Genomic DNA, 14,840 nt, shown 5'->3' with positions numbered 1-14,840 from the left:
TCCATCGTTCTACATGTATGTTGAATCATTTAAAAAGAACAAATTTTGATCACGAGCATGATTCAGGAAGGATATGATGCCCCTAGTCCCCCACCACACACGTGCACACACACCACTTACATGCAGTGTTCTAAAAATTTCCACTTAGACCCTGCCTAGGCACTAGGCGGCTAGTCACCGCCCGACTAATCCATAAGCGTTTGAAAATTAAAAAAGGGCACCTAAACCTGCCTAGCCTAGATCACAACTTTCACTTAGATAGAAAATATATAATTTTCATTCTGTATTTTATTTTTTCAATAAGTACAAAAGACTTGTTAAATATAAGAATGAACACGCATTATATACTTGCTCCCCATGTATTTAATATGTTTATCTTTATAATCTATATGTCATTTTATTTTACAATTTATGTATTCCAATATTATTATTTATTGTTTTGGTTATAATTAGACATTTGTTTAGATGTTATATAATAAATTTAATTAAAAATTTTAAAAACTGCCTACGCCCCCGCCCAGGTATAAGACCCTTGATCTACTCTCAACTAACGCCTAATGTTTTTTAGAACCTTTACTTACATGGTAGTAAAACTCCGTTTTCAAGTCCTTGGTCCATTTTCCGTTGCAATGGAAGAGAATGGGACATTTGACCTCGGTTATTAGGATATGCTGGTCCTAATCCCTACTCATTTCTCATGTCCAAACTATTTCAAAAAAATATGCAGATCTGGTTTATGTGTCCGCCCTCATGCGTTCATGCTCTAATTTCTCTTCCTGTATGTAGATTTGAATATTGCCTTGCTTATTAAAGGGAAGAAAAAAAAATTCAACAAATATCAAGCAGTTGAAATATAACTTGAAGTGTATAATATGAGTCTGTCACCAACTTAGAAATCTAGGAAAACCTAGTAGAACATGTCTGTAACTCTCTGATGGGTGACTAGTAGGTAGAGGTGGCCAATTAATTTATTGGGTTGTTAATAGGTACCGTTAAGATCTATTTAATTTGATATCACCATAATATAGAGGTGAGATTGATAATGCTCTCCGTCAGAGCCAAGTATAAGGCTTGAGTATAGCATAGGGAGAGTTTTAGTTCTTTAAGCTTAAAAATATTAGTTATTTGGGTTATTTTATGATTTTTTATTGTCCTAAACCACGTAACAAATGAAAGTCTAAATCTTAGAGTTGCTTTAGACCATCTCCAATGGTTGGGCTAAAAGCTAAATTTTTTAGCCCGAAAAATTTAGCTTTTAGCCCAGAAACATTTTTCTGCTCCAATCGTTCTAGCCTAAAATTTTAGCTCGGAATTATTAAAGAATGAACTTATGTTTTTTTTTTTTTGTTAAATTAAATTTTTTTTTTTTAAATGTAGACTATCGTAAATTAATTTTATGAACATTTTAATCTAAAAAAAATTAAATTCCGATCAATATTGGGTGGAGTCCACTCCAATTTCTGGGCTAAATTTTGGGGGGAATTTGGCATTGGTTTAGCATTTAGCATTTAGCCCAAAATTTCCCCTCGGGTTGGAGTGGGTTTGGGGGGAAATTTTGGGGGGTAATTTGGCTTTTAGTCCACCATTGAAGTTGGTCTTAGGGAAAGTAAGAGTTAATAAATATTAAAAAAAACTCATCACTTTAATAAATACTAAAATTTACTAGTAATAAATTAAAACTTTCATACTACATATGGTTCCTTATTTTAATCCTTTGAAAGTTTTGAGGGCTATAAGCTTAAAAAACAGATTATAAATTTCTTACTTCAAATTATTACTTTCAGGTTTACTATTGTATAACTTTGTGTAGGCAACAAAAAGATTGAGCATTTGATTTTGTAGTAATAATTTTAGCTTAGCCCACCCATCAAATAAGTTATGGCTTCGCCATTGATAATGATGATGATTGTGTAAAGTGGAATCAAACTAAGAGCTAGTTTGGTATTGTTGTGCCTTTTAATTAAACAAAAAAACTGATTCTGCTGTTATGTGAGAATAATAGCTGCAAAATAAAGTTGTTAAGTGTTTGATAAACGTTTTTTGTAAAAGTGCTTATAACAAAAAAAAAAAAAAATAGTGCTTGAGTGTTTAGTAAACATTTATACAAATTGTTATGAGTATGTTAAATTGACACACCCCGACCGAGATCGGAGCGTGCTGGCCGTCACACAAAGGTGACGTAGCCATGTGCACGTGCGGAAGCTAATAAGTAGTAATATAAAAGTACGAATAAATTAAAAACTAGCATACAAGTACTAAAATGAGTGCTAGTTAGTGCGATACAAATTCAGAGCAGGTCTAAAGCAGTCCAAATGAAACGACAACAATAGTACGCCCAAAGGCGACCCTACGATGTGGAGTGTCTGTCAGAACGCCGAAAAGCTCACAAGGGAAACCACCGCAACGGCTAAGCAACTAGAACCTGGAGGGGCGCAAAACAAAAGCGTGAGTGGGCAAAAACAATTCTTTCTAAAACCATTTACAAAATACTTTCTAACCCCTCGCCGTAAAACCTGTATACTTCCCAGAAAATAAATATATATACGTATGTGTAAACATGCAAAACATGCTCAAGGGTATACCAATCATGCTCAAAATATGCCATGCCACAATCTCAAAGTGATATGCAAGTGCCCAGGTATAACCATATCAATATCATGTAATCTGGCAGCCGGAGTCACCTAACGTGACCTGTACGGCTGCATCTAGAGCTCAAATCTCAATCTCAATATCTAAACCTGCCCACGAGTCGGAACCACCTAAAGTGGTCTGTACGACAAGCCTGGGTGTAACATATATATACGCTCTAGTGCTACGATCACGTGAAGGCTGTGCGAATAATCGCGGGTCACCTACGAGTCGGAACCACCTATTGTGGTCTGTACGACAGGCCTATGCACCTAGCTTGGATCCAAGCTGAGCGTATGGTGCGGGAGGTGAACAACACGTGAAGGACTGTGACCTACTCTGGGCGGGAGCACTAACACTGGGGGTGCAGGTTATGAGCTCTCTAAGCATCTTTAACCACTAATTAATGCAATCGTTAATTAACGCTTACCTGGCACTTACCTATGCCTCCACAGCACCCACATATAAATATGTATAAGCATGCCACTACTAATAAATGTGATGATGCATAAACGATAATAATAATATGCATGGCATAAGGCAAATAACCCTTTTTAAATCAATTTCTGGGAATATAAATGTATATAGGTATATACGGAAAACAAAAGCCCACTCACTGGTATGTAGAAGGGTCGTAGCCCCCCTGCCTCGCGTGTGCACGCTCGTCCTCTGGGTACGTGTCACCTAAATGCGAAACAACTATAAAAACGTTAACTTTAAAGCACATAACCCGTTTCTCGTAATAACTTCTCATACATTACTCAAAATGGACAAATGAATATACCCACGTGCTCTACACAACCTCAGGGTCACAACCATAATTTTAGAAAAAATTTTGGACCCCGCACGCGCCCTCACGCGCCAGTACAGGCACGGACCTACGCGCTCCCCACGCGCGGCCACGTGCCAGGCACACTGACGGTGTCAACAGACGCCGTCAGGAATATTCCGTTAAACTGACGGAATATTCCGTCAAATCTAACCGGATACCGTCACTGCCGTTAGGAATATTCCGTCAAACTTGACGGAATATTCCCCTTTCTTCTCCGGCCTACCCTCGCCGGACTCCGGTCGCCGGAAACTGGGAAAAACTTTAAACTAACTATTCTCCTTCGTTTCTCAACCGTTTTCTATGATTCTTGGACCAAAAGAAAGCCCTAAACTAGTAGAATCACGTTGGACCACTTTTAAAGGCTAAAAGTTACGAAATCTTACCTGTGCAAACAACCAAAACCGGCCAACTTCGAGTAGGACGATCCCGACGTCCAATTTCGTCCAACGAAGCACTCCGAGGCTCCTTGGGACACCACCAAGCTACCTACGAGCTTAGAATTCCCAAAAACTCAACGTATAAATTTTGCATGAACAGTACATAAATCGGGGCTTGTGAATTCGACGTGAAAACGTTGAGGTTCCTACCTGAAAATGGTATGGTTGTGCTCGCCTCGACCTCACGAGTTGAATGGTGTCCTTAGTTTCCTCGATCTGTCACGGTTTGAGGGGTATGTGTGTTGGTCCGTACGTTTTTAGGAAGAAGAAGAAGGATAGAGGACTCGGGAGAGAGAGAAGACAGAGGGAGAGAGAGAAGGATAGTGTCTGTGTGTGTGTGGAAGTGTGTGAGGTTCCAAACACATGCCACAACACAACAACCAAAACGTGACGAAAGCACACTAGGGGTAAAATTGTAATTTCATACGTACATTTCGGTATTTCCGGGACGGGATGTCACAACCTTCCCACCTTAAAAGAATTTCGTCCCGAAATTCAAAACAACCAAATAACAACCCCTAGTGGTCAAAGAACAACCGGGGATACAAATCCCTCATCCGATTCTCTGTCTCCCACGTAGCTTCTTCGGCTGAATGGTTCCTCCACAAAACCTTCACCAAATTCACTGTCTTGTTCCTCAAAACCTTCTCTTTCCAATCAATGATCGTCACCGGTTCCTCATCGTACGTCAAATCTGGGTTAATCTCAAGCGGTTGAGGAGGTATCACATGAGATGGATCAGCAACATAGTGTCGGAGCATAGACACGTGAAAAACATTATGCACTCTAGCCAACTCCGGGGGCAACTCCAACCTGTAAGCTACCTCGCCAACTCGTTATGTGACCACGTATGGTCCGATGTACCTGGGACTCAACTTCCCTTTCTTTCCGAACCGCACAACACCTCTCCACGGTGAAAGCTTCAGAAATACCCAATCTCCGACCTCATATGTTCTGTCCGTAGCACGCCGATCCGCTAGACTCTTCTGCCTGTCCTGAGCTGCTTTCAGGTTAGACTTAATCACCTGAACATTCTGAGTAGTCTCCTCGACAATCTCTGGACCCACTAAAACTCTTTCGCCAACCTCTGACCAACACAACGGTGTGCGACAAGCTCTGCCATACAAGGCCTCAAATGGCGCCATGCCAATGCTCGAATGAAAACTGTTGTTGTAGGCAAATTCCATCAAATCCAATCTTTGGTGCCAAGCGTCACCAAACTGCAACACCGAAGCTCGCAGCATATCCTCCAAGGTCTGAATAGTTCTCTCTGACTGCCCGTCGGTCTGTGGATGATATGCCGTACTATAAAGTAATCTCGTGCCCAAAGCTTCCTGGAAAGCTACCCAAAAATTCGATGTGAATCGTGGATCACGATCCGAGACAATACTCACTGGGACACCGTGGTACTTTACAACCTTCGAAATGAACAACTCCGCTAAACGGCTCAGAGAATACTTCTCTCTCACAGGAATAAAATGAGCCGACTTAGTGAGTCGATCGACGATCACCCAAATGCCGTCAAAGCCATTATGTGTACGCGGGAGCTTGTACACAAAATCCATGGTGATATTTTCCCATTTCCACTCTGGAACGGGAAGCGGCTGCAACAACCCAAACGGCTTCTTCCTTTCTGCTTTAACTTGCTGACAAACAGCACACCTGCTCACATACTCGGCTATCTCCCTCTTCATACCCGGCCAATAATAAAACGGTCGAATGGTATGATACATTTTAGTAGCTCCTGGGTGCATGGCATAAGCCGAGATATGTGCTTCATCGAGAATTTCTTTCTTCAACTCCACACTCTTAGGCACGAACATTCTACCTTCTAGCATCAACATGCCATCCGAATCCCGAACTCTGAGGTCTCGCCTCCTCCCTTGCTCTCGAGCTTGAATAAGTTCTTGAGTCTCCTGATCAGTTACTTGGGCTTCAAGCACCCGATCAACAAGTATCGGCCTAACTTGGAAATTAGCAAGTAATGCCACATCTCGATCTTCGGCTTCTAACCTTACCCCCGTAGTACGCAAGTCCACCAAAAGAGGAGCACGACTAGCGTACAACGCATTAATACGGCCCTGTGACTTCCTGCTAAGTGCATCAGCCACTACGTTCGCACGACCAGGATGATAATCAATCGTGCAATCGTAATCGCTGAGCAACTCCAACCACCTCCGCTGACGAAGATTGAGTTCCTTCTGAGTAAAGAGATACTGGAGACTCTTGTGATCCGTAAAGATCCTGCACTTTTCTCCGTAAAGATAGTGCCTCCACAACTTTAACGCAAAAATGATAGCAGCCAACTCCAAATCATGTGTAGGGTAATTCCTCTCATGAGGTTTCAACTGCCGCGAAGCATAAGCAATCACCCTACCATGCTGCATCAATACACATCCCAAACCATTCAAGGAAGCATCGCTGTAAACCTCGAAATCACCACTATCGTCTGGGAGTGCCAAAACAGGTGCATGAGTGAGACAATGCTTCAACCGTTGGAAACTCTGCTCACACTTATCATCCCACTCAAATTTGACATCCTTCCTCGTTAACCTCGTCAACGGCAAGGCAATCACCGAAAAATCCTTAACGAACCTCCGATAATACCCTGCCAAACCAAGGAAACTTCTCACTTCGGTGACGGTTCGCGGTTGCTCCCAACTCTCTACCGCTGCAACCTTCTGAGGGTCAACCAAAATACCCTGAGCAGAAATGACGTGCCCCAAGAACGCAACTTGGTCTAACCAGAACTGGCACTTGCTAAACTTAGCATATAACTGGTGTTCCCTCAACCTTTTCAACACCAAAGTAAGATGTCGAACATGCTCCGCTTTCGACTTAGAATACACCAGAATATCGTCAATGAAGACAATGACGAATCTATCCAAGTAAGGCTGGAATACTCGGTTCATCAAATCCATAAAGGCGGCTGGTGCATTCGTCAACCCAAATGGCATAACCAGAAACTCGTAATGACCGTAACGAGTCCTGAACGCCGTCTTAGGGACATCATCCCTACTGATCTTCAGCTGATAGTAACCAGACCTCAAGTCTATCTTAGAGAACACGCAAGCACCTCTCAGCTGATCAAACAAATCATCGATACGAGGCAAGGGATAACGGTTTTTAATCGTCACCCGATTGAGTTGCCTGTAGTCGATGCACAGCCTCAAAGTTCCATCCTTCTTCCTCACAAACAACACTGGAGCACCCCAAGGCGAAGTACTAGGCTGGATAAATCCCTTATCTACTAACTCTTGCAGCTGAACTTTCAATTCCCTTAACTCCGCAGGAGCCATACGATAAGGAGTTAAAGAAATAGGATTGGTACCTGGAATCAACTCAATGGTGAACTCTACGTCTCGATCTGGGGGTAACCCAGGTAAATCCTCAGGAAATACATCAGGGAAGTGTCTGACCACTCTCACATCCTCTATTCTGCTAGTAACAACCTCATCCAGCACCACATGAGCCAGATACCCCTGACAACCCTTAGTTAACAACTTTTTCGCTCGTAGCGCCGAAATAACGCCATATTTCACCCCACTCTGCTCACCCACGAAGGTAACCACAGGTAGTCCAGGTCGGTGAAACGTAACCACTTTTCCATAACAGTCAATGTTGGCACGATAGAAGTGCAACCAATCCGTGCCCAGAATCACATCAAAGTCCACAATATCTAACGGGATAAGATCGGCTGACAAAGCAACACCCTCTACGATCACTGGACACCCCGGGTACACACAATCTACAACGCAACTCTCTCCCCTAGGCATAACCAACTCTAAATCATACCCTAGGGGTGTGGGGCGAGGTTGCGTCGCTTGAGCAAATGTATGAGAAATTACGGAATGTGTAGCTCCACAATCAATTAAGACTCTAGCAAAACAACCAAGAATGTTCAACGTACCCATAATCAAGTCTGGGTTGTTCTGAGCGTCCTGCAGAGAAATATTGTGAAGACGCCCCTGTCCCTGCTGACGCCCACCTCGGCCTCGGCTCGCCTGAACACCGCGTCCCTGAGCACCACGCCCCTGACTGGGCTGGCCTGACTGTCTCGAAGATCCTGCACTGCTAGTGGCAATCTCCCCCTGCTGATACTGTCCTCCCTGATACCACTGTGAACCACCCGCTGGGGCTGGAGGATACGGCATATAGCCGCCCGAATACTGGGGATAACCACTCTGGGAATAGGGATCCTGAGGGTACTGATACTGCCCCGGAGCATAAGGGACAGCATCACCCTGATAGTGGTAAGCACCACCTCGACCCGTCTGGCCGTAACTACTAGAACCCTGAATCTGCTGGAGCGGTGCAGGTGGTGGCATAAAGGTCTGCTGCGGTTTCTGCTGCTGCTGACCCTGGGGACAATTTGCCGCTCTATGTCCCACCTGTCCACATGTGAAACAACCGTTGCTACCACGTCTACACTCACCGAAATGTCGGTTGTTACACCTGCGGCAAATAGGGGCTCTGCCTCGCCCACCATCGCCCTGCCTCTGGCCTCTAGCGCCACCAGGAAATCTACCTCCACGACCCTGCCCAGTGGCACTGAAGCCACCACTCGAAGAACTAGAACTAGCTCCACCTCTCTTGAAGCTCTGAGTCTGACGGGCCCCGAGCGATGCCTGACCTTTGCCTTTGTCATCTTTCTTCTGGTTGCCGTCCTTCTCTTCATCAGTATCGCTCGACATATTCTCGGAGTCCTCGATCCTCAGTAGTATCTCATAGAAGTCCCGATAAGTCTCGCTGTGGACCGTAGACGCCATAGAACGCCACTTCTTCCTGGTGCCCAGACGGAAAAGACGGAGCATCTCCGCCGGATTACCAGCGACATCAGGGTGATAACGGGACAAGTCCGTAAACTTACGGTAGTACTCATTCGCTGACATCTTCCGCTGTTTCAGTTCGGAAAACTCCTGCTTCTTACGGTCAATGTACTCAGGGGGTACATATCTTCTCCTAAACAACCCCGTAAACACGTTCCAATCAATCCTCTGATCCGGAGTCAACCTACGAAGCTCCTGCTCCCACCAAGCTGCCGACTCCGTATCCAGAAACCAAGCGGTCGTCTCGACCCACCTCTCCATAGGCAAGTTCCCCTGATTATGTAGCACCCGGAAAGTCTTCTCTATGTGTTCTAGCCAGCGCTCTGCGCTCTCGGGTCCCTCACTGCCCTTAAACTTATCCAACTTCAGATTGTACATGGTCTCCAGAGGAGTCCTCTGGGGAGGGCGCATCACTGCCTGAAGGGCTGTAGCAAAAGCTTCCCCCAACTGAGTAATATCGGGGAACATAGGCTCAGAAGAGCGACGGGGTTCCCGACGAGGCGGCATAGTTCTGACAGAAGACACCAAAATTATTAGAATACTCACAAGGACACAGGACTGCCAAACCTAGGCTCTGATACCAAACTGACACACCCCGACCGAGATCGGAGCGTGCTGGCCGTCACACAAAGGTGACGTAGCCATGTGCACGTGCGGAAGCTAATAAGTAGTAATATAAAAGTACGAATAAATTAAAAACTAGCATACAAGTACTAAAATGAGTGCTAGTTAGTGCGATACAAATTCAGAGCAGGTCTAAAGCAGTCCAAATGAAACGACAACAATAGTACGCCCGAAGGCGACCCTACGATGTGGAGTGTCTGTCAGAACGCCGAAAAGCTCACAAGGGAAACCACCGCAACGGCTAAGCAACTAGAACCTGGAGGGGCGCAAAACAAAAGCGTGAGTGGGCAAAAACAATTCTTTCTAAAACCATTTACAAAATACTTTCTAACCCCTCGCCGTAAAACCTGTATACTTCCCAGAAAATAAATATATATACGTATGTGTAAACATGCAAAACATGCTCAAGGGTATACCAATCATGCTCAAAATATGCCATGCCACAATCTCAAAGTGATATGCAAGTGCCCAGGTATAACCATATCAATATCATGTAATCTGGCAGCCGGAGTCACCTAACGTGACCTGTACGGCTGCATCTAGAGCTCAAATCTCAATCTCAATATCTAAACCTGCCCACGAGTCGGAACCACCTAAAGTGGTCTGTACGACAAGCCTGGGTGTAACATATATATACGCTCTAGTGCTACGATCACGTGAAGGCTGTGCGAATAATCGCGGGTCACCTACGAGTCGGAACCACCTATTGTGGTCTGTACGACAGGCCTATGCACCTAGCTTGGATCCAAGCTGAGCGTATGGTGCGGGAGGTGAACAACACGCGAAGGACTGTGCCCTACTCTGGGCGGGAGCACTAACACCGGGGGTGCAGGTTATGAGCTCTCTAAGCATCTTTAACCACTAATTAATGCAATCGTTAATTAACGCTTACCTGGCACTTACCTATGCCTCCACAGCACCCACATATAAATATGTATAAGCATGCCACTACTAATAAATGTGATGATGCATAAACGATAATAATAATATGCATGGCATAAGGCAAATAACCCTTTTTAAATCAATTTCTGGGAATATAAATGTATATAGGTATATACGGAAAACAAAAGCCCACTCACTGGTATGTAGAAGGGTCGTAGCCCCCCTGCCTCGCGTGTGCACGCTCGTCCTCTGGGTACGTGTCACCTAAATGCGAAACAACTATAAAAACGTTAACTTTAAAGCACATAACCCGTTTCTCGTAATAACTTCTCATACATTGCTCAAAATGGACAAATGAATATACCCACGTGCTCTACACAACCTCAGGGTCACAACCATAATTTTAGAAAAATTTTTGGACCCCGCACGCGCCCTCACGCGCCAGTACAGGCACGGACCTACGCGCCCCCCACGCGCGGCCACGTGCCAGGCACACTGACGGTGTCAACAGACGCCGTCAGGAATATTCCGTTAAACTGACGGAATATTCCGTCAAATCTAACCGGATACCGTCACTGCCGTTAGGAATATTCCGTCAAACTTGACGGAATATTCCCCTTTCTTCTCCGGCCTACCCTCGCCGGACTCCGGTCGCCGGAAACTGGGAAAAACTTTAAACTAACTATTCTCCTTCGTTTCTCAACCGTTTTCTATGATTCTTGGACCAAAAGAAAGCCCTAAACTAGTAGAATCACGTTGGACCACTTTTAAAGGCTAAAAGTTACGAAATCTTACCTGTGCAAACAACCAAAACCGGCCAACTTCGAGTAGGACGATCCCGACGTCTAATTTCGTCCAACGAAGCACTCCGAGGCTCCTTGGGACACCACCAAGCTACCTACGAGCTTAGAATTCCCAAAAACTCAACGTATAAATTTTGCATGAACAGTACATAAATCGGGGCTTGTGAATTCGACGTGAAAACGTTGAGGTTCCTACCTGAAAATGGTATGGTTGTGCTCGCCTCGACCTCACGAGTTGAATGGTGTCCTTAGTTTCCTCGATCTGTCACGGTTTGAGGGGTATGTGTGTTGGTCCGTACGTTTTTAGGAAGAAGAAGAAGGATAGAGGACTCGGGAGAGAGAGAAGACAGAGGGAGAGAGAGAAGGATAGTGTCTGTGTGTGTGTGGAAGTGTGTGAGGTTCCAAACACATGCCACAACACAACAACCAAAACGTGACGAAAGCACACTAGGGGTAAAATTGTAATTTCATACGTACATTTCGGTATTTCCGGGACGGGATGTCACATAAATGGCTAAAAATGATATTATATATATATATTTTTTTTTGAAACGAAAAGGATATTGTATTTGATGTGATATAATACTGAGATATTAACAGAGATTACTCATTTTCTTAATTTTGGGACCAAAATATGATTTGCGGGATATGTACAGAACATGCACAACAATATAATAAAAATAAGATTTTTCTAACATTGAAAATGACCTAATTACCCTCGTATATAAATGAGTTATTTCCTCCTACTCAATCACCATTTGCACCTTTCTCCGAAAACCTCTCTCGTCCAATCCCCAGCTTGAAGAACCCTAACCCTCAAACGTTGTTTCAATCTCCGATTTTGCAACCGGTTCACCTGCAAAAATAGAGTGTGCAAGTGTTTCAAAAGGCTGAGAGTGGTAGGGGTGGGGCCCACGAGGTTGTAGCTGCCCATCTCGAGGATTTGCAGCGAGCTCACCGACCCCAGCTCCGGCGGAATTCCGCCGTCGTAAGAAGTTCATCCCACGAGGGCCGCGACATCAGCAACAACTCCTCCGGGGAACAAGATGTGCAAAACCTTTACTTTCTCTAGGAAAGGCAGATTCAATGGCGGCGAAGTGTACCGAGCCGAATGATCTGTCCTTGGTGGAGACAATTGTTGGTATTCTACAGTTTACTAACTCAATACCAAAATATGTGGGTGATAAGTTTACAAACTCTATCACACCTCTTGCACTTTGCACTCTCAAATAAAATTGGACAAAGAAAGAAATAGAGAAAGGAGGGAAGCAACAAGCTTTGGCAAAACACTTGGACTTTGATATATGAAAAAGGTTTACAAACTATTGGAATAAGAAAGCTTACAAGCTTCTTCACAATTGGAAGTGGGATTTGGATGGGATGATTTACAATGCTTGAGAACTTGGGTATTTATAGCAAACCAAATGATTAAACTAAGATTATTTATTACCACACAAAACACATTAATTGCACCTAATAATTTTTATTCAACCATACCTAACATTGCCTAACTTTCCATGCCTAACTTTGACATTGATTTTCAACAATAGCTAGCAGCAACCTGTTTTGATTTGAATTTCCAACACACCTCCTCAAATCAAAACCCCTTCATTCCTAGCATTTCACGCAGTAGCCGGAATGTTTCAATTGGCAATGGCTTTGTGAAGATGTCTGCCACTTGTTCCTTGGTGTGACAGTAGACAAGTTCAATTGTCTTTTGCTTCACATGGTCCCTTAGAAAATGGAACCTGGTATCAATGTGCTTGTTCCTTCCATGTTGAACAGGATTCTTTGCAAGTTTGATTGCAGACACGTTATCTACATGAATCACAGTCGATTCCACTTGTGGATGACACACTGACTTCAACAGATTTCTTAACCAAATTGCCTCACACACGGTTGAGGCTACAGCAACATACTCGGTTTCACATGATGACAAAGCAACAATTGATTGCTTCTTTGAAGTCCATGAGAAAGCTGTTGATCCTAGAAAAAACACATAGCCAGTTGTGCTTTTCCTTTCATCTTGGTTACCTCCCCAATCACTATCTGAATAACCAAATAATTTTGCATCTTCACCAAAATTATAAAATAGACCATAGTTTAGAGTACCTCTTATGTACCTCAAAATTCTCTTGGCGGCCAGCCAATGAGACTCCCTTAGTGTTTCCATGTATCGACTCACGAGTCCAACACCATAAACTATATCAGGTCTTGTGATTGTAAGGTACCTTAGGCTTCCAACGAGGCTTTTGTACACTGTTGAGTTTACAAACTCACCCTCTCCTCCTTTGGACAGCTTCAATCCAGTTGCGACTGGGGTATTGACAGTGTTGCACTTGTCCATATTGAACTTCTTCAATATGTCTCTCATGTACCTTTGTTGAGAGATGTAGATACCATCACTTTCTTGCTTCACTTCTATGCCAAGAAAGTATGACATTAATCCATTGTCAGTCATCTCGAATTCACTGAACATGGATTGCTTGAACTCATGGAACATTGCCTCATTGTTTCCTGTAAACAATAAATCATCTACATAGAGACAAATAATTAAGAACTCCCATTTTTCACCATTCTTCATGTAAACTGAATGCTCGTATGGACATTTCTGAAATCCATTTTGGTGAAGGTAGTTGTCGATCCTTGAGTTCCAAGCTCGTGGTGCTTGCTTGAGGCCGTACAAAGCCTTCTTCAAACGATACACCTTATCTTCTTCTCCTTGTACTTGGAAGCCTTCCGGTTGTTCCACGTACACTTCTTCCTCAAGTACTCCATTAAGGAAGGCTGACTTGACATCTAGTTGATAAATTTTCCATTTATGATGTGCGGCAAGAGAGATTAGCAATCTTACCGTGTCAAGTCTCGCAACTGGAGCATAGACTTCATCATAGTCCACTCCATACTTCTGTTTGTAGCCCTTTGCTACAAGCCTTGATTTGTATCGATCCACACTCCCATCTGCAGTGCGTTTGATCTTGTAAACCCACTTGACACCAATAGCCTTCTGATTTGGTGGGAGCTTTGTCAGCTCCCAAGTGTCATTCTTCTCGATGGCATGGATCTCTTCTTCCATGGCTTTCTTCCAACAATCTTCTTCCACAGCTTCATTGAATGAGAAAGGCTCGTGGTCTGCATACAAGCAGAAAAGGTTGGTTTCTTCTTCTTCTTCTTGTCCATAAATCTCTGTGAGACTCCTTAACCTCACTGGAGTTGAGGAGCTGCTTTCCTCACTAGATGTAGGACCACTCCTTGCAATTCTGTGCACTGGAGTTGTTGTGATTGTTTGAGCAGGCTGTTGCTCAATCGGTGGTACAACTTCTGGTTCTTCAAAATCAGTGGAGACGATCTTCTCTTTACTGACTTCTTTGTTGTTCCACGTCCATGTCTCTTCCTCACTGAAGATGACATCTCTACTAACCACTAGTTTGCCAGTTAGTGGGTTGTAAAGCTTGTATGCCTTGGACTCTTCACTATAGCCCACAAACACACACTTCTCACCTCTATCATCAAGTTTCCTCCTCTTGGCTTCTGGAACTTGAGCATATGCAACACACCCAAAAATTCTTAGGTGTGTAACATTCGGCTTGTATCCACTCCAAGCCTCTTGTGGTGTCATCCTCTTGACACTCTTTGTTGGACATCGATTCAACAAATAAATCGAACAAGCTACAGCTTCTGCCCATAACTCTTTTGGCAAATTCTTCTCCTTAAGCATGGACCTTGTCATGTCAAGGATGGTTCGATTCTTTCTTTCGGCTATCCCATTTTGCTGTGGGGTATAGGCAGCAGTAAGTTGATGCCT

The 14,840-nt window shown here is 43.8% G+C and overlaps 2 long non-coding RNA genes across 3 annotated transcripts; both read right to left on the bottom strand.

The window, feature by feature from the left end:
• Positions 1–2,340: 2,340 nt before the first annotated feature.
• LOC148689327 (uncharacterized) lies at positions 2,341–4,351 on the bottom strand. 2 transcript variants are annotated; one of them, XR_015958841.1, is made up of 4 exons: positions 4,048–4,351; positions 3,844–3,953; positions 3,246–3,327; positions 2,341–2,422 (listed from the first exon to the last, which is right to left on the bottom strand). It is a non-coding gene; the product is annotated as an uncharacterized LOC148689327 (long non-coding RNA). The 2 variants fall into 2 exon arrangements; XR_015958842.1 differs by having other exon boundaries at positions 2,347–2,422; positions 3,246–3,312.
• A 4,970-nt stretch (positions 4,352–9,321) lies between these two features.
• LOC148689326 (uncharacterized) lies at positions 9,322–11,075 on the bottom strand. Its single transcript, XR_015958814.1, has 3 exons — positions 11,028–11,075; positions 10,430–10,496; positions 9,322–9,606 (listed from the first exon to the last, which is right to left on the bottom strand). It is a non-coding gene; the product is annotated as an uncharacterized LOC148689326 (long non-coding RNA).
• Between the last annotated feature and the right edge of the window lie 3,765 nt (positions 11,076–14,840).

The sequence above is a fragment of the Pyrus communis genome, chromosome 17 (genome assembly GCF_041283825.1).
Source record: "Pyrus communis isolate YQ-2024b chromosome 17, ASM4128382v1, whole genome shotgun sequence".
Classification (NCBI taxonomy): Eukaryota; Viridiplantae; Streptophyta; class Magnoliopsida; order Rosales; family Rosaceae; genus Pyrus; species Pyrus communis.
Note: the sequence above shows the minus strand (reverse complement) of the source record. Positions and strands in the feature narration are given on the sequence as shown.